General features: G+C 45.2%; 1 protein-coding gene across 2 annotated transcripts in view; it reads right to left on the bottom strand.

Annotated features, from left to right (window-relative positions):
* LOC119182752 (glycine receptor subunit alpha-2) overlaps nucleotides 1-13,151 on the bottom strand; it is a 154,988-nt gene extending 141,837 nt beyond the window's left edge. For both annotated transcript variants that reach the window (XM_075873695.1, XM_075873694.1), the window contains exon 1: nucleotides 13,020-13,151. The gene's annotated coding sequence lies outside the window, so the exon portion shown is untranslated. The remainder of the gene's footprint in view (nucleotides 1-13,019) is intronic.
* Between the last annotated feature and the right edge of the window lie 11,819 nt (nucleotides 13,152-24,970).

The raw sequence follows: 24,970 nt of genomic DNA, 5'->3' as shown, positions 1-24,970 counted from the left end.
AGGGAGAACCTATGGGAGGGCTGCGCCAATTCTGACCACTTGAGGTTGTTTAACGTGTGCCTGAAGTCAAGTACACGGGCCTAAAACAGTTTCGCCTCCACCGAAAATACACCTGCTGCGGCCGGGATTTGATACCGTGATTTGGGTCAGTACGTAGTGCCGACATGGTGCATGCGTTTTACGGAAAAATCAGCGCCGGCCATGATATTGCCTGTCAAAGTGAGAAACTGCACAGATAAAAAATTGGGGTGCTTTAGGAACTTTTTATACGTAAAACATTATCCTAAACGGCTGTCAGCTACAGTGATGCATGCAGACACGTGTTGTGAGCTGCAAAACTGTGACAAGATGTGTGATTTTTCAAACAGCTTTGCGAACAAACATACACGTACAGTCACGCACAATACGAGTTGCAACACGTCTTCTTTACTCAAAATCGTGCCAGCACTGCAAAATGGTGCCTACACACAAATAAAAAGGCGAATCAAACGCTCTCAATTCGTGCTAACTTCTGAACCAATTTAACAGTTGGCGGTGCAGTGGTTCAAGCTCGGGGTCAGTTTTGCAACATAGAGCGTGTTGCAGGTCGTATCGAGCGAGAGTGCACGTGTAGGGTTCACAACTGACATGTTAGCACGAAGTAGGTCCCGCACGCAAGTTTGTTTAAACCAGACTTGTTTGGATTGAAACTGCTGCATGCTTAAAATGCACCTCACAGTTGCTGCTACGTGCACTGAACACGCTATCTTGTATGCGAGGGTTATTGGAAGGGCAACGGTTTTCCGAAGCGCCACTTGGTGCTTTATTGTATATGCGTTGTGCGCACTTAGTTATCGTGTACGTGCTGCTTAAATTACGCCCGCATCAACTGCGTCATGCTTGTTTAACAGGCAAATGTATGTGATTGAAAGATAAAAATTCTGTTTCATCGATATTTTCAGCAAGTTTTTACAAAATTTAAGTGCACTTTTACGATAATCTGTGCTGTTCAACCTCTGCCTTTCCTAACGAGACTAGCACTACTAAAATAAATTAGAAAATCAATCATATTGTACATTTCAATTTATTCTAAGGATATGTTTGAGACTGTGGTGATCTCAACTGTATACTGTCTACTCTCAAAACCTAGTCAAGCTAATTTGAACATCGCAGGAAAATCCTTGATTTTATTTTGATAACTGCTCGAGCATGCTTCTGTTTTTTCTTTTTTTTGTTCTTGAAGGTGAAGAACATGATGCAGACGAAGCTTTCGGTAAGCGTTCGCCTTGAATTACTTTAACTGTATATTTAGGAGTTCCAATAGCTGCAGAATAGATAGATACAATTAGCTACTTCGCGAAATCTTTCCACACTAGAACATTCTCTGCAATCTGGTTTCGCAAGGCCAAACATTCGTGCTAAAGGCAATCGAAGTACATATGGCACCATGAGCTATACAGCATTGAACAATAAAGCTTTCGATCCACATATTGAGGAACTTTAAAAAATGGGGCAACAGCAGTAGTATTTGCTGCAAAATTTTAATACAAAAATATCTGTTGTTTTATGTCACGAAAACACGATGTGATTATCGGAGACGTCGCATTGGAGGGCTTCCGAAATTTTCATCGCGGGAGTTCATTCACGTGCACTCACGTCGGACAGCGCACGGGCCTATACCATTTCGCCTTCATCAAAATACGACCGCCACTGCCGCCATTAAACCCGCAACTGTTGGGTCAGCAGCCGATTACCGTAGTCTTTGTTCAACCGAGGTGCACTGCACAGCTTTATTACATGTCAATCATAAATCTTGTAGGTCACAGTAAAGCATACACTGTTTTCTAACTCAGATGCAATGCCGTGGAAGCCGCCAACACTTTTTGATGCGTTCGTATATCAATAAATAGTTCAGTTCTTTTACTAATTTAGTCATGCCCTGTGCATTAGAAATAAACTAACCCCATTATTTATACGTTTGCCAATACATGTCGTTCTCGATTTTCAATCGCTTCCTTTTATACCATGATCTCCGTGATTAGTTCCGGTAGCACGCTGCTGCCGGAATCTTGGAGGTCATGTTTAAAAAGACGAAGTTCAAGTGCGAAGCACGTCGGCTAACGCAATATGCTGGCCGACATTCCAGCGTATGACTCATAAGTGAAACTGCAATTTGTCAAATGCAGCTACAGTGAAAGTTACTCGAATGTTTCATTCCTCCACTGGTAATTTAGTGAACAAGCTAGCCAGGCATATTTTTAGTAGACGCGAAGCAGGTCTTCGATTCACGTGTACAACGCCGTACGTACGTGCGTCAGTACGAACGCTCCACAGCGCGTTTCCCTGGCCGCACGTGTTGGAGCTGAACGTCACGTCACAGCTGCGCGTTGATGTCACGCTCCCCTCTCACGCTTCTCTCACAGGTGCGCGTTGACGTCACACTGCCTCTCACCCACAGCACGCTCACCACAGCATCCGCAGCAGTCGGCTCATTCTACTCGCAACACACTTCTGTCTCGCTTCACCTTCTCCATTACCCGTAACGCTGGACCGCACATCGAGTGGAAACACCCTTTCGGATCGTTTGTCTGCGATGAAACTAACCCCAAACCCAACCATGTCTTTGCGAATCTAACAAAAGTTCACTTAAGTAAACGCTACACCAAGTTTCGCTTCAAACCGTTGAACCTTCAATAGTTGAAATAAAAAAAAGAGGAATTGGACATTGGCCGGACACGTATGGCGTCTGCAGTGTAACCGCTGGTCCTTAAGGGTAGCTGACTGCATTTCAAGAGAAGGTAAACGCATGAGCGGGAGGAAAATAATTGAGATTGGGACGATTGAATTAAGAAGCTTTTCATTATAACGTGGCAGCTGAAAGAAGAAGACCGAGTTGATCTGCGAAAGATAGGAGAGGCCTTTGCCCTACACGGGGCACAGTCAGGATGATGGTGATAATTTTGATAATGATGTTGAACCATAGCTGCTAACAATGCAGAACAGGATACGTACTCTGAGCATGTCGATGATTTGCAGATGAACAACCCGACGAACGCCCACTCTCCGAACGTAAGCATTCTGTCACATGCAAATTTGTTATCTAACAATCTATACACGGTAAGTATATACGTGTGTCTCTTTTTCTTGTTTCTGCAGCGGCATCGTAAGTACAGAGCAATGCGATGGCGGCTTCATTCTATCTATTACTTCTTGCGGAAAATATCTTGGACAAAAACATGTTGCTCATTCATATGAAGGGAATAATTTGCTAAAAGTTCAAGAATTTTGAAGCCAAAAGGAAACTAGCGCAAGTTAAGCAAAGGCGCATTGCTGAAAACAATGGCAGTACAATGACAGAGCAAGCAGAGAATGCTTATTGGAACGGGATGATTATTGCAAAAGAGAAAAAAAAGATTAGAAGACTACAAGAGGTGCGTAACATATTAACACCATCTCCCACTAAAGGGAACCTTGAGTAGCATGCGGAGTGGCGCATGAGTTGACTTGAATTACCGTTCATCACGGGCACATAGCCTGATGTTAACTCGTCCTTGCAAGCAGAGCACACCATGAATTCACGGTAGTTACTGTTGATGTCACTCGTACCAAAATGTTAACACCACGCGTGATCACGTGGGTTCATTGCTCCTCTGCAGAGTCTCGTACACCGACGCCATCGCGCGATTGCTGAGAGATGGTAATGGGAGACCACAGCCTCTTACGCAGGCCCGAACTCACCAGCGCTTGAGTGCGTTCTGGCAGTGCTTGGGCCAGCTGCGCAGTAATGGTGTACACGCGCACCAAACTGAGCTCAAATCATACGCTTCTTCGCATCTAACAAAATCAGTGCTCATTGCAGTAAAAGGTCCCGATGATTCGCCACCTACTGTTCCTCACTTTTTATATTCTCTCTAGCATCTGAATACAACTTAGCGTAATGTACGAACTTTACCAGGCAAAAAAAGTGGGGGCTAAGTTACTAATTTAAATGTACAATAAAAACTGAATAATAAAATGAACAAGAAATACAAATAAGTAATGTGTCGTGCGTTCCATGAAAAAGAACAATCGTGAGCTCTGCTGAAATGTCAAGAATTGTCGGCGAAAAAAAAACGTGTTACACAAATGCACTATGTGTATGTACACCTGATTTTCACACGAAAAAAAAAAACCATTGACAGAAGTGCTTTTGCAGCACTTCAGTGGTAAGCATCCACTTCATGTAAGCATCCACTGACGAACCAATAGGAATTTATAGCTTGACGAATCTGTTGTACGATGAAAGTTACAAAAATTTTTCGGGAGCTTCAAACGCTTTCTTTTTTTTCACACAAAAGAGGGGGGGGGCACAAAAAACTGTGCTCATATGGCAGCACGCGTCATTAGCTTATGGATTTCGTTTCTTTTTGAACTCATGGGTCACTTCTTGTGTGATCGCGAACGTGGTGGCTTTACTATACTCTACTATGCATGGCTATAATGTGGCAGGAGCTTCTTGGTACACACCCGCTAGGCTAGTTGTTGACAGCTTCTTTGTTTTTCAGATCGCAGCAAGTGTGGCGTAGTTGTTCGCAGCCCCCACTGGTGTCCGCAAACACAACCACACAAGACAAAAAATAAGTCACAGTTTCGGCACAACGAATAACCAATGGATGCGATAGCAACACATCAGACTTTTATACGAAGTAAGGTCATGATATGTAGGACTTATACAAAATGTATTGAACACGGTCCATTGTGCTTTAAATAACAGCAATGCCTTAACCAGTATATCTAAAGAGATAACGTAGCTTATAGCGTGAAAAAAAAAACCACGAGGACATAATTGAGCTTGTCCTTTTCTCGTGTTTTTTTTTCGCGCCATAGGCTACGTTAAGAATGAACCAACCCACGCAACAAGTCGCTCATCTAAAAAGGTGTTGTGAATAGTTGACTGCGTGACGTCCGACAGGAGGCGAACTCCAAGATCGGCATCGATATGCGCGACAAGCCACTGGTTTTCACATTAAAGCACATTTACGGTAAATTCTCCACTGACTATCACCGGCACAACCTGTAGGCACACCGCACGAAAGTTGTACAGCAAGAAGTTCATGAGGTCTCTCCGCAAGTTTTCCGGTGAGTTGTACGTTTCCGCGATGTTCAAGTAGTACAATGTTTTAACGGCGCAATCATCGCCACAACTCATCTGAAGCATCGAGTTGACTTTGTACGCCTAAAGCGACAGTGGCGTTGTGCATTTTGATGGTAGATGAATTCACAGGCACGACGAGACCATCAACTTCCGGAATAGTCCTGGACATTATGTGAACAACTTTTTATGTTCATTCGGAGTGGAAGTGGCACCAGAGACATTATGGAATGCTGCTTTCATCCAGTTGTATGTGCTTCAGTGAACCCACCCTTCCACTGATCACACATCGGACACGTCAACGCCTAAAGAAATCATGTATGGCTTGTCGAAACAAAGTACATGCTTTGTTCAAGAATGTTCCTTGTAAGTTCACTGACTGTAAGCCAGTGGGAAATTATGTATATGCATAGGTCGCTGTTAGTGTGATGGACAGTATAAGCGGCATGGCCTAGTTGGTTAAAGCAGTGTGCCGAGACGTGAAAGGTCAGGTTTATTACACTTTTTTCTTCAGAAGTATTTTTATTTATGCACTTTATCATTTTATACATAAATATACATATTCAGGGCATTACGGTGACGGCAACATTAGCCAAGAGTGTCTTTATATTTAGTATCACAGCAAAACAAAATAAAACCTATCCATGATGCACCGTGGTTCAAACCTGGGACCCCTTCAAGGCAGCCCAGTTTTCTACAACAGAGAAAGACCCCTGTTTGAAACACCTGGTGTCACAGCAACAAATTGTGCAACAGCACGCGCCAAAGAAGGCAAATTGTGTGACCAGGTTTCACTCAATCGATATAAGTTCTGTAAGGGTCGTTGAATGCTTTCAGCCTACTAGGAAGGGCTTCCAAACACTTTACAATGAATTGAGCCATTATTCTTCCAACCCATTATACAAATGACTCAGCCACTGCATTTAGGAAGGTTAAATTGACTTAGCTTGAATCCTGTTTTCTCTGTTTTGGCTCGCCCTCTTTCAAAATGACGTGTATGTCCGCGTGTATTGCAGGTCAGCTGACAGTGCAGAGCATTGGGCCATACCGCTTGGCGCAGTGGGTCTCGTTGGAGGGGCAGTCGTCCTTGCCATTCTCTTGATCGCGTTGCCAGGTTTGTGTTTTCCGCAGCACATGCATGCCATCGCTTAGTGTAATATAAACCACTTATAAATGTTTAATAGGACCCTGTGATTCTTATTCTCTTCAATTCTCTTCAATTTTCTTCACATGGCAATGCGTATACAAAGCAAGGCTCACCATCTCAACAATACCCCGTCAAAAATATAAGCCTGTGGAAAAAGTACTCTTAAGCAAATTTTGTATTTTTGGTTACTCGCTTTAATTACTCAACTGCAGTGTAGCCAGCCAAGCACACCTAAACTCTACATGAAAACTACAGTCTGAGATTCCAGGTTTACTCTTTGTTTGTTCTTGCCCAGTTTCTCGGACGGGTTAAGCGTTGTTAAAACGTAAATTGTTGCAATAAGCAGAGCGGAAAATTTTTTATATATGCACTTTCATTTTATATGTACTTTTATGCACTGGTAATATAAGAGTGCATTATAATATTAACCTTCTTTTATGCTTATACTTTCACAGCCAGCAGTGTGAAAATTCATTTTTAATGCTGCAGCCAACAGCGTACAACAGGACGGTTGAATTGTGCTTTCAATGGTGCTGTTTATTTGATGAATTTATCTGCTTCGTATTCGTGCCTTTACGTGAGGAAACTATCGCGAATTCTTTTCAAACGCATACTAAGTTAAGGAACGCTAGAACAAACACAATATTGTTATTAGTGTTGTTAATAAAGCAACGACTTCTTTTGAACCTTTGCGCGTTCTCGTAGCAGTCACTGCCACTGCAGAGCTGGTCACAGTGCAGCCCACCTAACCTAGGTTGCAACAGGCATCGTGGGTCGTAGTTATGTTAAGCTGTTCTACTTTGAAATAGTCGATCTTTTATTCGGCACGCACTTCTCCTATTTTAGATGACGCCGTTTTTACTTCCAGTCTCTAGGTAACTTCACTTCAACTTTAGGTTTTGAAGTTCATTGCCGCTGGCCACTTACAAACTTGCTTCTGGCTCACGCTTCGGTGCCTCGTGTAGTCCGGCTAAGGAAGGCCCCCGAACTAGTGTGGTCAGCAGTGAAGGTCAAGTAAAGGACAAGGATACGAAGCCTTCATTGTATTCTCTATCTCTCCTAAACCTTGCGACAGTATATGAAACAGGGCGCGCCAAAAACTGTGTATTCTCTCTTTTTTAATTTTGAAAGCATCGAGGGACACCATTGTTTCTCTTCCAAGCAATTCTGAGTGAGCACATCTGGTTTCGCGGATATTCATAATAATTCCTACAAAAGTACAACTCAATGCTTCTGGTCCTAGTTATAAGCTTTACTGGACATACGTGATACGATTGGAAACCTCCACATTGTAAGTGCCCATTGAGTATGAGGGTAACAATTAAGTATTATTTGTTGTGGCGAGAATCTTCAAACCAACGTTACGATTATGAAGGACGCCGTAGTGAAGGGATCCTCTAATGGCAACCACCAGGGTTACTTTAACGTGCGCCTTTGTACAAGTGCATGGGCGTGAAGAACGTTTGCCTCCGTCTGAAGTGCTGCCTCTGCGCCTGGTATTCGATCCCACTACCTACGGGTCAGCTGTCGCGCACCGTAACTACTAGACTACCACGGTGATTGGTATTATTGACCACTTTCACTCAAGTATTGCCGGCAGCTAAGGTCGTTGTTGCAGCTATAGCGCAGAAAGTATCAGCAGCATGCTCCCCTGCATGGCCTTTGAAATTACTTAGCGCGTGAAGCAGTAAGTTAAACCATGAAATACATCAGAACGCGCAAACGCTGAAGTGCAAGTGCTGCCACAGAACACCTGTGTAAACGATGAAGGTCACGTGTAATTTATTCGTTTATTTGTTCAACGAGCGGGGCGGGCTTTCCTAGTTCTCGTACTGTGTTCGATTACAGGGTCGTCCAGATCAGCCGCTTGGCAAAGCGAGGATACGTCTAAGGCAGGTTGGGGAGGCCCTGCACCATCGTCGACCGCATCACTGCCCCCACAAAAAACTATTGTATCACCACCCAGTGTTGGTATGTATTTGCCTTAAAAGCAAATGCTCACATAGATTATAAGAGAACATAACTGGCTGTCACCGCTGCTATGCGTGAGACATCAGTATTTATCTATGTAGCTGCTCACGTTAAGTTTTGATCTTTTTTAATTATTGTTCGCAAATCACAAAGCAAGGTTTGTCAATTTATGGAGAATAACTTTCGGGATTTTCTCATGTCATGCATAAAACACCGCAAAAGGTCAAGCGAAAACTGACGATGTAGTGGTGTCACTCACTGTGCTTGACTTATTCTAAAAGATGCCACCACACCAAAGGGAGCAAAGCAATCCTGATAGAATGCGGGAAACTTAATCTGTTTCTAGCGCTTTCGAGGGCAAATTATGAAAATAGGAAGAATACAAACACGTGGGGGGGATGCTAGCCTTCAAGAAATTTCACCTCCCACAAAGTAGAAAAGAAAGCACACCCCGAACTCCTCGCCGCTGCTTAAGTAGGTCTCAAACATTATTTAAACTTTTCTTGTTCGTGCGTTTAAATAACATATAAGGAGTTAAACACAATGTTCATGGTTATCAATTTTAAAAGTGCACTTTTCTTAATGTAATCATGCGAATGCTCGCACCTGCGAACGACAGTCCCTTAGCTTGTCGTCCATGAATCACCCACTCTTACCAACATGCTACAAAATTAAAGATGCCACGAAGAACGCTGGTATTGCAAGCGAATAAAAGCATAACATGCTGTTTCAAAAAAAAAGAGCAATCCTCTTTTGTTATTTGTGTTATTTGCGTCCTGGTTACCTTCTGTGACTTTGTTCTGCTTTTGATATAGCACTAAGATCCCGCATTTAGCATCAGTCCAAAAATTAGGAGACCCTTAAGGTTCGCCTTTAAGACCTAAACGCGATAGTGCAATCCGGCCCCTAGTGCGCCCTTCAACCGCCAAGTGCATACATATAAATGTGTTTTGTTACACACATGCACACACGCACACAAACGCACGCGCGCGCAAGTGCGACATATCTATGTAGTAATGGTATAGAGGTTTTCGATCTATCTAACAGCACATTTATAACAACGTCCTGAAAATATTGTACAGTGATTTAGCCACATGATCTTGTATTGTGAACTGCGCAGAGGCGTGATACTTGTTTTCGTAAATGGTCATATTCTGTCGCCCGTTTAGCATTAGTTATCTGGCAATTGTTCGACATGTTCTTCTGGAGACCACTTCCGGCCAACCGCAACAACCATCGCCTTATGCTCGGTGAAATGGCAACTGCAGTACTTCACTTCTTTAACGGTGTCATGAGAATTGAAAGCTAAATCTCTGCAAGTGTTAGGGTTTGTTGAATTGACATTTCCTTGAAGGAGTATAAAGAGTCTCACATGCCTCACAGATGGCAGCACATTATCTGGTGTTTGCTGTTTGCTTAATTGACGCCTCAGGAAAGGAATGATATGATTTTTCGCGAGATGGACATATTTGTCCATTTTTTTACCTGTTTGAAAGGTTCTGCGTGTTTTAGCGGAGATGGCCGCACTATCCCGGCGTTTTTCAACGTAGCCTCCCAAATGCGCCTACAAATCGCCGAATGGGCTCGTTTTCGTCGTGACACCTGTCGAACAAAATGCGTTACAAAGACTCCTTCCACTAAATGGCATTTACGTCGCTTTTTTTTTTTCAAAACACCTGCGAATAACATCGTGGCTTTGTGGTAGGACACCTGCTTGCCACGTGAACGGCCCGGGTTCGATCTTCGAGGGGACTAAATATTTTATTCGTTATTTTATTTGCATTTTTCTCAATTTTTTGTTCACTGACAATTTTTCGCTCACAACCAACGGTGCCGACGCCGACGGCGGAGTTCCTGCGACAACACCTTTTTAACGCTTTTGCGTTAATAAAAAAAAATGACGCAGCGTTTCGAGCAGTTACGCAAGTGAACAGAAACAGCGCCCATTCTGCTGCGATTGTTTGTCTGTGCAGAAATCGTGGCTTCATTGTGGTTGCAGTGATATCTATGTTGATGAGGGGCGCGGTTATGACCGCACAAATTAGTAACAGTCATCTAATGCCGGTTTCATTTAGATAGACATCAAACAAATTATTAGCTTAACAAGAATACTAAAGGCCCTTTTCTATACATTGTGCGGCTTTTTATCGTTACTTTCGCACAAACCGTTTTCGCAAAAGGCTAAGAAAAACAACTTGCTCAAGTGTAACGCTTCTTAACGTAGCTATCACGACCGAAAGGTATGTTTGGCTTAGTTTGGCAAAGATCACCCAGAGGTTAATATTCAGTAATTGCATTGCAGTTGTGCGCCATTTTACAGGGAACGTTAGCGGAGTAACACACACTTCATCACCAGAATTAGGCTCTTCATTGTTTGTTTGTTTGTTGGTTGGTTCGTTATCGTTCGCTATGTGCCGTTCGTCGGCTCATCTCCCCGCATATATGAGTGCTTCTACTCTACGCACCAGGGGGACAAATATCGTGTCCACCCATTATCAGACAGACAGGTTGTCGCTCTGTCTGTTTCTATTGCCAATAGAAACAGGCAGCATCTGTTTTTGCATAGAAACAGACAGCGTCTATTTCTATTGTCATTGAGCGATCGAACCACTCACATCACTGTGGCCGCTAGAACTGGCGGAAAGGCACACGAAAGAGCACGCGGGCGCCTGTATGCGGTCAACCTCCTCCTTGTAATGTGCTTCCGAGGCGGCGAGGAAACTAGCAAGAACAGCTGCGACAACTCTCCGTAGTGGATCACGTGGCTCGACGTCACATATACCACACTTGCCCGCCGCCTGTTCAAGGCCATTGTGGCGAGATGAATGACCTTGAGGAACATGGCATAGAAGAGCTCTCGCTGCAAAGTTGTTCTTTTAGGAACACTGAACGCTTCCAAGGCATTATTTATGCTTCTCCAGTTTATTTTGTTGAGAGATAGCTTCATGAAAACTTATCACCTACGGTTTCTATTTCGTTTCTCATGCCTTCGTCTGTTGCGAAATACTCGTTTCAAATTATTGCTTTTTTTTCACAGCGACCAGGCCAAAGGCCACAACAAAAGTCACAATGGGTAAGCTTTGTATAGTGGACCTTTCTTGCGACCCTTTGAGCGAAGCAATAAGGCTAAGCGTATTTAAAATCATAGATACATTTGTCAGTATCAAAACATATTTAAAATTAGTAAACTCACTCAGTGATGAGAGTTAAGGATAATTGCTTGAGTTCTACTCGTACATCGAGTGAAAAAAAAAACGTAAGCTCAAAACTTCAAGATAAAGATTTCAACTTAGAAACACTAAGCATAGGTGTGTGATATAACCAGACGAAAGAAGCAAAATGTTTTATTGTATGCGTAAACAAAGCAATAATACCATCATTTCCTCAACGTGCATACTTCTTTTCCTTAAAAGTGATAATTACCATATTAAAAATATGTTGAAAGACGATTGCAAATTTCTGTTGTCAAGACCATTTTCTCAGTTGTTAAAAACAGTGATTCTGAAGAAAAAAAAACAGTTGTGTTTCCTTTATTCACATGGTGGTGTAAATAAACAATCGGATCGTTCAGTGGATACTTTAATGGCTTAAGAATCTTGTAGTCAATCTAAATATTTCATGTAACGTAAACCTAAGAGTTTAGATGCTCTGGCAAGCAAATGAAAGGGCCCTGATTTTGCTGTGAATCAGCAGATAACAACGTTGACCTCCATTGTTTACAGCCACAACGACGACCACGTGTAAGCTGTGTACATTTTCTGATTTTTAAATTAAGTATTGTGTTGCCATGGCTGCCTTTTAAAATAAGTATATGGCAGAGCCATGGAGTTATTTAGCCATTCTACGCGAGAACAAATCGATTAGGTAAACGCCGATAATAAATTAGATTTTGTCCTCTAGCCAGTTTGAAGTTTTAAAAGCTTTGGAAAAAAACTAAATGCAAGTACCAAAAATGTGCATCGGGGAAGTTTGTTGATAAATTTCTGCAAAAATGAAAATCAAAAGACATGGTCCTGTTAGGCTATTGACAAATAGCGTATCGCAAGGTAATAGCAAGCCGAAAAAAGAAGAAGATTGAAACTTGAAGACATAGCTATCACAATTACCTCAAGATATATATATATATATATATATATATATATATATATATAAGAGTTTCGGCTGGTGGAAAAGGCGTTGATGCACTACCTGTTTGGCGGATGAACGTAAAATAAGAACAAAACATTACGAAACAACAGTGACAACCATTAGGGTGTTCGTGGAACATGTTGCAATGTTAATAATAATCGCTCAAGAATTCTATATGCAATTGTAATGTTTATTTTTGCGCAATCAACTCCCGATTTCATTAACTTAGAAATCGCTTTACAGTCAATTATATATATATTGTCGCGACGTGAAGACAGAGGTTGTAATTGAAGACACTGAGAAAACAGCAGCGAGTCGGTCTTTTTATTAACCGCGCGCACCAGAGAGCTTCTCGTGTTTCTCGTTGTTGCGTTTTGCATAAAAGCGTGCAGATGCGCGTATGCGCTGTCGCTTTCGTCTTTTTCGCGGTACGCACGTGAAAATATGTTTACTGTGCCTTGACATTTATTCGATGACTCCAAAAAATAACAACTTACAATATTCCGTATAAATACCAGCTATAGATGACGGAGGCGCTGACAAAATCAAATTAGCCGGCCTGAATAAATCTTTATTCCTCATTACCAACACAAGGCGAAATGCGCATGGTCAGAATCCGTAAAGCTGTGCGGGCTATGTCAATACATATAAAGAAAGACTCACCCGCCACGCTCTCTCTGTTCCAGTTACTCCGATGTGGAAGAAGCCGCTGATCTGCATGTTCAAGGCCACCTTCGATCCGGGCCTCCTGTTTCCCGAGGACGGAGTGTGTGACCTTAGCTTCTTCGGGGCGCTGGAGCAGAAGCACGCTTTCCTGAAGGACGAAGGAGGAGAGTACAACGCGGCGTTGGACGCCTTTTTGGCAGTAGCCGGGAAGCAATACAAGACCGAACACGGAGTCAGCCTCGACCACTCGTGAGACTAATCATTTTACAGCCGATAGTCATTCTTGAGATACTTCAACGAAAAAAATATTGGCATATCTCTTTGTATTTTATGTCTGTTAAACGATTCAGCCACCTTGCGAAAGTTTTAAGAGGCGATGGAGGGCAAAGACGACTGAATATGCGATTTTTCAATTTTCAAAGCACCACATTTCCGTATAATTGACAAGTGCTTTGAAGAAGCGGTGAGTCCTTCATGATGTTCCAGAAAGCCTTCAAAAACAACCAGAACACGCTTGATCCCGTGTCTGCACTGTGTGAACTCGAACTTTAATGGCACTTTTCCTGAACACTAGTTTTTTTTAGAAAAGGAACGTTGTCTCTGTAGACCCTGAAGCTATGAAATACGGACGTTTCTGACTTTTTTTCTTAATATCATACTCCCTTGCTGAAACAAAGAATGTTGTTGCCACCAGAATTGTATTTTTACTAAAGTTCGCTTCAAGCAAATGGGCCTAATATTCTAGTGATAAAACATATGTGGCGAAGCCTTCGAACAGTGGGTCGTCCTCTCCAGCGCCTTCTAGTGGGTCGCCCTTTTAGCAAAAAGAAGAGCAGCTCGTGCAGAGAGTCGGTACCCACATTGACAGTCGCTGTCGAGCATCGTCGACAAGTGTCCGCCAATAAACGTCTCAACAATTTGGTGTAGAGTGCTGTGCCCTTCTAACACCTTCGGTTAGCATTCGATGCCCCTGGAGCTTCGATCCCGCACCGTGCCTTCTACCATGCACCAAGACGCCGCACAGCAAACGCTTCCTCCTGCGCCGACGCCATGTTCCGGTGTCCCCCGCATCCGCGACCCTCCTGTCTTCACCGGCACGGATGGCACCGACGTCAAGGACTAGCTTGCTATGTACGAACGCGCCAGCGTCCCTAATCATTAAGACGAGGCAGGTAAACTCGGCAACCTGGTTTTCTACCTCGCGGGTGTGGCCGGCATGTGGTAAAACAAGCACGCATCCGATTTCCCCACTTGGTCCGCTTTTAAAACCGCCGTCGTCGACGTGTTCGGCCGTCCTGCCGTTCGGAAGCTGCAAGCCGAGCAGCGGTTACGTGAACGAGCCCAGCAGACCGGTGAGTCCTTCACTACTTACATTGAGGACATCCTTGGCTTGTGCAAGAAAGTGGACGCGAGCATGTCAGAGGCTGACAGAATTACCCATGTTCTAAAAGGCATCGCTGACGATGCCTTCACCATGCTCCTGGCCAAGAACCCTCGCACTGTGGCAGGGATCATTACGCTATGCCAGAGTTACGAGGAGCTGCGGTGGCAGCGCTCGATGACCCGTCGACCACCCTCACGTGACGCTGATCTCTCGGTCTTGTCAACACTTCCTGACCACACCACCTTGCTCGCTGAAATCAAGTCATTCGTGCGTGAGGAAGTTGCCCGCCAGGTCTCTTTACTGGCTTTTGCTTCCCCGCAACGTGCTCAACAGCCGTCAAGCACACTTCTGCCTCCCCTCCGCCGAGCCATTCAGCAGGAAATCGCGGAGGTCGTTCCTGAATACCACCAGCCGCCTCCCGTATCTACACCACTCAGTTACGCCCAAGTTGTCGCCAGGCCACCCCCACCGATTCCTGTGACTGGCCCCCTTGGTTATACCGAAACTATCGCCAGGCCCCAGGCCTTCGGAGAAACTGTGCCGCCTACATATCCCGGCGTCATCCACGTGCCCCGTGTGCCGCCCACTATGCAGTTATATCAGCAGCCGGCTCGGCCATCGCGTTCTGCGACATGGATGGGACCCGCGAACCGATGGCGCACTGCTGACAATCGCGCCATCTGCTTTGCTTGTGGTTGCGTCGGTCACGTAGCACGCTATTGCAGTCGTGTGAAACAACCGCAGGTCGCCTCCAATTTTCCCAGCCAATTGAGCCACTTTCATGACCAACCGCCGCCAACGTCACCGTAGTCCCACCCCGCTCCATCTAGCCGCCGTTTACATTCTCCGCGACGTCGCTCACTGTCACCGATACGGCCACGTCCACTAGAGGGTGACCAGAAAAACTAGTCGTCGCAGTCCACGAGGCAAGGGCTGCGACGCTGTCGAACAGCAGAAGCCCTCAGGAAAGCCCATCGAACGTGATAGACGTGCTTGTGGATGGTGTTCATGCATCTGCCCTTATAGATACTGGAGCCGCCCTATGCGTCATGGACGCGAAGCTTAGCCGATTACTGCGCAAAGTGACCATGCTTCTTTCCGGGCTCGCCCTCCGTACAGCCAGCGCACAAAGCATTCACCCTACAGCGATGTGTACAGCCCGCCTCATGATTCAGGACGTGATGTATGCCGTCGAATTCATCGTAATTCCTTCATGCTCTCACGACGTCAACCTAGGATGGGATTTTCTCTCCCGCCACGACGCCGTCATTCATTGCGCACTAGCAGAAATAAAGCTGACACAATTCTCTTCTTTGACGCCGGCTGACAGTCCATCTGCTGCAAGCAAGTTACTCGTCAGGGACGACACGCAAGTACCTGCAAACTCGTCCACGGCGGTGCCGGTCTACTGCGCAAGTCTTTCCGACGCCGCTGCACTCCTCTCGCCATCTCATAGTGTTGTCAGCAGAAAAGGCTTGCTAGTTCCTTTCGCGATCGTGCAAGTTACTCACGGCAGCACCACTATTTTTGCTCTGAACTCATCCCCGTACAGTGTTACGTTGGTGCGAGGGGAATGTCTCGGCAGCGTGGAACCCATCGAAGATGCACAAGTCATGGATCAACCTGATGACACGCACTGCCGAAGTTCCAATACGCTTAGTGCTGTTTCCACATGTTTCATCATCCGCTGATGTATTCGGTCCTTCCATTGCCGACAACCTTACGCTGGTCCAGCGCTCCAAGCTTCTGGCCGTGTTGGAAGAATTCCACTCTTCTTTCGATGTCGCTCAATCTTCTCTCGGCCGCACATCCACTGTCACGCATCGCATCGACACAGGCGCACAGTCATCACTACGGCAACGTCCATATCGCGTATTTCCAACAGAACGCCGTGTAATCAACGAGCAAGTGGACGACATGCTTCGTCGCGATGTTATTCGACCCTCTAACAGCCCCTGGCGTCTCCTGTCGTTCTCGTCGCGAAGAAGGACGGTTCTGTGCGGTTCTGTGTGGACTACCGACGCCTCAACAAGATCACTCGTAAGGACATGTACCCACTACCGCGTGTAGATGACGCGATTGACAGCCTGCAAGGAGCCGAATGTTTTTCATCTCTAGATTTGCGCTCAGTGTACAGGCAAGTACCTATGGCTGAGGAAGATCGACCGAAGACCGCTTTTGTCACTCCCGACGGCTTGTACGAATTCAACGTCGTGCCGTTTGGGCTGTGCAATGCGCCCGCCACCTTTGAGCGCATGATGGACGCCGTTCTGCGTGACCTGAAATGGCACACGTGCCTGTGCTACCTCGATGACGTCATCGTTTTCGCCCCGGACTTCTCCACGCATCTCCAACGCCTGCGGCATGTTTTAACGCGTCTGAGTGACGCCAGTCTTCAACTGAACCTAAAGGAGTGCCGATTTGCAGCTCGGCAGTTGACAATACTCGGCTACGTCATGTCCAAAGATGGAATTCTTCCCGATCCAGCCAAGCTTCGGGCCGTGACCGAGTTCCCCAAGCCGACATCCGTCAAGGAAGTGCGCAGTTTCGTAGGACTGTGTTCCTACTTTGGGCGCTTTATCCGAAACTTCGCGTCTGTCGTATCGCCGCTGACGAAGCTCTCGGAAGTAACGGGCCTCTCCATTCGTGGTCATCACAGTGTGACGACGCATTCACAACGCTCCGTCGTTTGTTGACGTCGCCTCCAATATTCCGCCACTACGACCCTACTGCCCCTACAGAGGTACACACGGATGCCAGTGGTGTCGGTCTCAGTGCTGTCCTTGCGCAGCGCAAATCAGGGTTCCCGGAATATGTCGTGGCGTATGCAAGCCATACGCTTACAAAAGCTGAGACTAATTACACCGTCACAGAGAAAGAATGTCTGGCAATCGTCTGGGCCCTTACCATGTTCAGACCTTATTTGTATGGTCGCCCATTTGATGTAGTCACCGACCATCATGCACTATGCTGGTTGTCGTCATTGAAAGATCCCTCAGGCCGTCTCGCCCGATGGGCACTTCACCCGCAAGACTACGACATCCGCGTGCTGTACCGCAACGGAAGGCAACATGCTGACGCCGACGCCCTGTCGCGCTCTCCCTTGCCTGACGACAATGCCCACGACTCAGCGTCTCACCTTGCCGTTTCTTCCATTAGCATTCATGCCGTTGCTACTGAACAGCGCAAGGATCAATGGATTGCCTCACTGATAGACTTGCTGACTGATCCATCCACTTCATCCACTCGTGCGTTGCCTCGTCAAGCCCACCATTTCGCCGTTCGCGACGACCTCCTCCACCGACGCAATTACAACGGTGACGGCCGCCAGTGGCTACTAGTCATACCCCGCAGTCTGCGCTCTGACATATGGGAATTCTTTCATTCTGATCCACAATGTGCGCACTCCGTGGTATCGAAGACTTACCACCGCATTCGCCAACGGTACTTTTGGCGCGGCATGTACCGCTACGTTCAGAATTTCGTTCGCTCCTGCATAGAATGTCAGCGCCGCAAAACTTCAACGCAACTGTCGCCGGTAGGTCTGAAACCTCTACCTTGCCCTGCCAGGCCGTTTGGGCGCGTTGGCATCGATTTGTATGGGTCACTTCCACTAACATCAGCTGGTAACCGCTGGGCCATTGTTGCTGTGGACCACCTCACGCGATACGCCGAAACTGTCGCTCTTCCCGCGGCTACAGCGAGCGATGTGGCCTCCTTCCTGCTCCAACGATTCATCCTGCGACACGGTCCACCTCAAGAACTGCTCAGTGATCGAGGCCGCGTCTTCCTGTCTGAAGTCGTCGAAGCCATTCTCAAATACTGCAACGTTGTTCACCGCAAAACTGCTGCTTACCACCCGCAGACGAATGGCCTCAGTGAACGCTTCAACCGTACGCTCGGTGACATGCTCTCCAAGTACGTCGCCGCCGATCACACAAATTGGGATGCCATTCTACCCTTCGTCACCTACGCATATAACACCGCCCCTCAGAGCACTACTGGCTTTTCACCTTTCTTTTTATTATATGGAAGGCACCCGTCGCACACCATCGACACTATACTTCCGTACAAGCCAGATCAGTCCGAGTGGGTGCCTATTTCTGCTACAGCCAAGCTTGCTGAAGAGTGTCGAGAGCTAGCAAGGACCTTTACTGCGCATGATCAAGAGCGGCAAAAAGGCATTCGCGCTGACACCACCGCTACTGCACCCACTTTCCTCCCTGGAGCGCTCGTCTGGCTCTCAATCCCTACCACATCAACTGGCCTATCTTCAAAACTATTGCCCAAATACGAAGGCCCCTACCGTGTCGTCAAACGCACTTCTCCTGTAAATTACTTGATCGAACCCATCCAACCACCTTCGGACATGCGCCGTCGAGGGCGCGACATTCTTAACGTGGAGCGCCTCAAAGCCTACCACGACCCGCTCATAGTAACCAGCTGTTAGGTCGCCAGGCGGCTCCCTCTTCGTACCCGGGGTCGTTGTGGCGAAGCCTTCGAACAGTGGGTCGTCCTCTCCAGCGCCTTCTAGTGGGTCGCCCTTTTAGCAAAAAGAAGAACAGCTCGTGCAGAGAGTCGGTACCCGCATTGACTGTCGCTGTCGAGCATCGTCGACAAGTGTCCGCCAATAAACGTCTCAACACTTATATTTTTAACTAATCAATGGTCGTGTCTACTATTATTTTTTTGGTTCAGAAGGAAAGCCTGGGAAAATGTATATCCAAAACTGATTTCACTCTTTTACAAGCAAAACCTTTTTCACGATTGTTCTTTCGAAAATAAAAACAATTAATTTACTTTTTATTATTTTTAGAACTGCTTTGTGATTTCGTGCCAAATTGACCAAACATATAGTAAAAACCCCATTCAAGCAACTTGAAAAGTTTGGTGAGCTTAGTAAAATTCACAACTTTGCGGCAAAGGCGGAGCAATGAATGCGATAGAAACAAATTGAAAGGCCATGCGCAGAATGTCAAGCAAATTAAAACGTTCCCCACGTTTTTCACGCACAAATGACACACGAAACGTACACACAGGTACACATGAACGGGAATAAGCGTCTCAGTTGTTACTTCGATGTGTTTAAAAGCGCGCCCTTTTCACAAACGAAGGCTGTGCAACAACCGCAGTGACCTTTATCACCGGGTAACTATACAACCTAATCGTTCCGATAAAACCCGAAGGCTAGCCAAGATGCGCGATTCTCCCCACTGCAAGATAAGGGTGCGCGATCGAGCTTACACCCCCTTATTCTCTACGCGGGCCAAAGTACGCGTGAGAGGTGAGAGCCGCCGCGTGCTCACTGGGCCATTTTGCAGATAATGCTGAAAACACGATAGTCCCCTCCCCGCGCCCCCCGAGATTCCCACCAACAGCAGTAAGTGGTAGATATGAATAGCTTGCCGTTTGAACTATGAAGGAGGATCCCTTTGGTGGCTCAGTGGTTAACGTCTTGCATTCACGACGCGGAGGTCCCACGTTCGAATCCGCGCAGCGGAGTCTTTTTTTAGTTGTTTTTCTTTGCGTTTTCATATATAAAGATATGCGGTGCATGACACCGACGCCGGCAGCGAAGTCCAGCTGAGAGTGTCCATATATCGCAATAAAAAGATGTATAGTATCTAGAGTACCAGGTACTCTACTGTGGCACACCGTAATGTCGTTCTGTGGGCTTTAGGCACGAGGACAGAACACGTAAAGATTACTGATCGACAAGCAGTAGGATTTGCACACCTGCCTGTGCTATCCATCTCCCTTTAAGCCCATGCTCAAGGCCCACCCATCTTGATGTGGCAGTGTTGCGTTTATACTTGTGAACATTATTAAGCAAAAGTCAAATATTGCGCATAATTGAGGCGTACCCTCAATAAGTAAGCGTTATGTACTGTGTTTTTTTATTAGGAAAATGCTTACATACGTGATTCTAAGCACTGAAGTGTAGAACCTGTTCTTGCTCGCGACACTTATGCCCGGAAACCACAGTAGATCGTAGATTTACTCACTAACTGTGGGTAAATCCTACTGTATTATTGTGGTAATCATACCAGAACTCCCACTATTCATACAACTCCTTTCTACGCCCACCACTACGTCGGTCAGTCCCACACTTATATTTAAAGCAATACTTCTTTACCGCGAGGCAGCCACGCTGAAGATATCCGACATCGAATGTATATTGTAGAGGCCCCACTTAATTCCACCTAATTCAACTTCACTACACACAGCCAGCTTCACTGTTTTATTAGTGTCGTCCAAGCATAGCTGCCAAACGATGAGTGCACTGCCGTCAAGGCTCTGTTTATAGAGCGTCGAACACGCAATTTAAAAGTTGTTAGTTGAGAGGCCTTTAACGAAAGGATAGGTTTTTTACACAATTTTGTTCTTTTCAATATGCGTTAGAACTATCGTTCTACAGTTGAAAAACAAAAATGTCCCCGTTTGCATTACTCTGCTCAAATATATGCCGATTTCCTTACCTGTCTACGACAACTGTTTTGATTTATTCGTTGCTTTTTTCGCTACAGATGTCACTTGAAGACAGCTGAGGTTTTGAAGGATCCCGTCAGCAAAGAAACTGTGAAAAAGCTGTGGGGAAAAAAGATTTACCACTGGGGATTCTTGACAACAGATGTGTACCGCGTGACAGAAGTCAACATGACACTTCTGTTTGAGATTCTGAAAGTGAGCATTTCATAAATCTTTAAAATAGCCACCGCATCGAACTTGATGCGGCTAAAAAATGAGGAAAGTAGAAAACGTGCTAACTCTCTGTGATGTTTAGTATGCATTTAAACACGCACTACGATGTTAATAATCGTATCGAAATTGTGGTGTCAAGTTGTTTCAGGAGGCACTTCTGTAAAAAAAACACAAAGAAATATTTATCAATAAAGATTGAAGATCCAGTTGGAAAACCCAACGCTTTAAGACAAAACATTGAACATACAAATGATGTGCGTGAATGCTTGTGATTGCTGCAGTGAGAATACTTGAAGGATCGTTGCTCGTTTCATCGAGTAGTTCAATAGGGAACAGATAGATATGCAAACATGTTAATATGTAGTTTTAGCTTTTTGCGGCTACAAATAAGAGCCTATTTGTGATGTGTGCTTGATGTGTGCTTGGGAATTAGTGCCAGAGGCAGCATGTCAAGCTATTGCCTTCCTCCTCTCCTGCCTACAATAAAGATAGGGATTTGGATTGAGGAAATAAGGCTACTTGTGTAATACATAAGGAACTATGGTGTAGTCCTTTTGCAGGATAGTGTAGAAGATGAAAGAAGATAGCGAAAACAAAATAGAGACGCTCCCTTCTCGAGATGTGAGTACCCACTCGACAGAGCGCTCGGCCACGATACCTCTCTTCTGAAAGAAAATATCAATTTGTGCATGGTGGCTCTATGAATAGAATACGGTGCCTCTAACGTTGGAGACGTACGCTTGAATTAACCTCTTTTTCTCAAGCCACCGCTGGTGGCTATGTTGCCAGGGAAGGGGAGGGATGTTCTACAGATGACCATAGTTGTTGCAGGATGGTGGAGCCGTCCGCCTGCAATGTGGAATGAGATGGCTTGATTTCTAATGTGGCCCGCCACGCTAAGGCTTTTGTAGGAAAGGTATGTTGAGCCCTAGATCGTGCATGGTAATGTTTGAGCACAGGTACTCGTCACGAAAAGCCATCTCTCCAGAGGTCATCTCTTCTTTTCGGTTGTTTTTCTTCGTATCACAACCCTCATCCTCCCGCTCCGTGTTATATGCGTTGTAATAATGAGTGTCTTTCCTTACGTCAAAAATGCTGGCTCGTAGCACGCTTCTCATTGAAGCCGCACGCTTCAAAACGGTTGTTATGTTTTGACGCACGGAAGCTTTCTCGCGAGCTTTGTGTGCGCTTCATAGAGCAATGCATATTACTTGAATTCCAAACTGGTATAGTTATCAGGTTGTGGGAAATCGCACGACACATGCATTAAGAGCAGTTGTAATGACGGGTAAATTTCGACCCCTAACAATGTCATCTTGTTTCCAGGAAATACAACATCGGGTGAAAGTGCCAAGTATAAAGAGTAACTGTGTTTGTTGGAAACTTCTTCAATTGAAATTGGTTTAGTACCAATTGATTTACTGGATGTGACAGCCCCTTATTGATGTAATAGAAGATTTAAGTACTGCACACGCGCAGAGGTCATGATTTTTTTAAAATCTTCAATCTACCTTCCATCATGATCGGCGTTGCACTGACAGTCTGTATAGGACGCGAGCGCTGGCGGACGTATTGGTATTATTTATGACACTGTTTAGTGCAATTACTCTTGTAGTATGACTTTATAACTTGGTTATTCGACTTAGACAAGCCGGAGGAATTAACAATAGCAGTTATCTCTCCAGTGGACGACTTTCAAAGTTTAATTCAACTCTTTCAGGATCTCTCTTTTTTTACGTCTGTCAACGTGTCCAGACATTACGCACTCGCTACTGATAGCGGTAAGAAAGTATACTAGAAGGAAACAGTGCGAAAAACGAGAAACTAAACAAAGCAGGACACACACACAAGGCTGAGACCCCTCCGCCATCCTGCCGATTAGCGGCCTCTTGCATAATCGCATTGAAGGTACAGGGGCCTCGAATATTTGTTTCTCGTTTCTTTTAATCAACGACTGCTTGTTTTGCTCACCTCAAGATGACGCAAAAAGAGGCTTTCGTTGACCTCGCTCCCACTTTCCATAGATTGTACCACCACCAGCCGCCGGAGCATGCAGGCCACGTACACCCATGTTCTATTTCATAAAAATTGACACTGCACACGGCTTCGTACACATTCAATAAGATAAATGAAAACTGACGGCTTACTTGTGCAGGCGTGCTACGCTTCTCAGACAGGATCACCATAGGCCATTTCACGTGGCGTGCCATTTCGCTAGTAACGTATAAACTGGGTCAGGAGCCCTTTGCATCCTTCGCAAAAATGACATTTCTCAATTGGTGTTGTACGTTTCGCTTTTTTTGCAGAGCTTGAAAACGATAGTGCAAGAAGAGATAAAGCCAAACCGCGCTCACTACTACATCTTCACTGGGGCGCTTGCGTCACTGTACGGGACGACACTTGTAACACGACTGCTGAAGTGAGTATGCTGTTGACGTCGTACGGAAATATGAGTAGTCTTTAGGATACCCTTTATAGGGTATATCTCAGTTTTTCTTTCGCGTTAACTGAATTTTGAGCAAGTACCAGTAGTATATATGCTACAATTAGCGGGCCAGTCAGATTACGTGACGACACGGCCATACTCACCCAACAAATAAAGTTGCGCTACAGAAAATATTATATAACTCAACATTAGAGCTCTAATCTATTTTTGTAACCATATGACATTGTAACGGAAACGTTTAACGGAAACTGTTGTATTGCATCACTCATACTCCAATTGAAAAAATATATAGGGTAAACTAGAAGTTTTGAAACAAGCCCCATTCGGCTTTAGGAACGTAATAAATGCAATATTGTTTTTGCACTCCTTACGAAAAGAAACCTGTTTGTTCACAATGCATGAATATAGCACTCATTTTTCCGTTTATATTTGATTGAAAAAATACGATTTATTATTTGGGGCCTTCGTTGATTTTTTATATTGGAAAGCTGTGAACGAGACAAAAACGGAGAAGGAGACTATTCAAAATGCTAACGTCAACACACGTTACACTGTAGTACATAGACCACGTAATAAAAATAACGAATATGTAGGTACCTAAATTATGACGGGCTTATTAGTCGTTGCCTATATAACACGCTCTATACCACGATACTGAGACATGATGTTCTCTAGCGTAACATAAAAATGAGCACATGGGTGTTTTTTCAATATCGCATCGCAAGATTCCATGCAATGGAAATATTCAGCGATATTAAAAAAATATGAGTATAGACTAGTGTGATTATTCCGCTACACGTCTTTTCTAGTTATCAGGTGGTGAAATCTTGTCACAGCAACAAGAAGAAACAGGACTCATGAGGTGTAGTGGGCTGCACGCCCCTCTTTAATAATGAATTGGAAATAAGACGATTGGTTCAGTCCGGCACGTTTGCTCGGTCATTTTCGTTCGCTTGTAGTTTTCGGTCCAGTATTTTTCGGTGTGATACTCTCCATAAATTCAACAGCAGTATTAAGTACTCACGATATTTTTTTCCTTTCTGCTTTTCTGCTACTCACTAGGACTGTCATGTGGCTCGATGGCATAGGGTTCCTGGGGCACCTCGTCGAAGACGATAGAAAGTGGAGCTCAGGTCGAATGATGCCGCCTACATTCTGGGAAGATTTGAACATGCCAGACCACGCGTACTTCTATTACCTGGTACGTAGCCTCTGTTCTATACCGCACTTTACGTGAACGTTTTCCAGTTGATCGCCAAGTCTGTTGGCGTTTTTCAGAAAGACAGACGTAACTTCGAAGCTGTGGGCCGCACCACCATCTGTCTCACATTAGAATACGTCGGTGGCTGTGCTGTTTCTGCAGGTGCTTTGCGCTGCAGGTACAACAGTAGGAACATAAAAGGCTACATATAGTCC

The sequence above is a fragment of the Rhipicephalus microplus genome, chromosome 9 (assembly GCF_043290135.1).
Source record: "Rhipicephalus microplus isolate Deutch F79 chromosome 9, USDA_Rmic, whole genome shotgun sequence".
Taxonomy (NCBI): Eukaryota; Metazoa; Arthropoda; class Arachnida; order Ixodida; family Ixodidae; genus Rhipicephalus; species Rhipicephalus microplus.
This window is presented reverse-complemented; position numbering and strand designations above follow the sequence as displayed.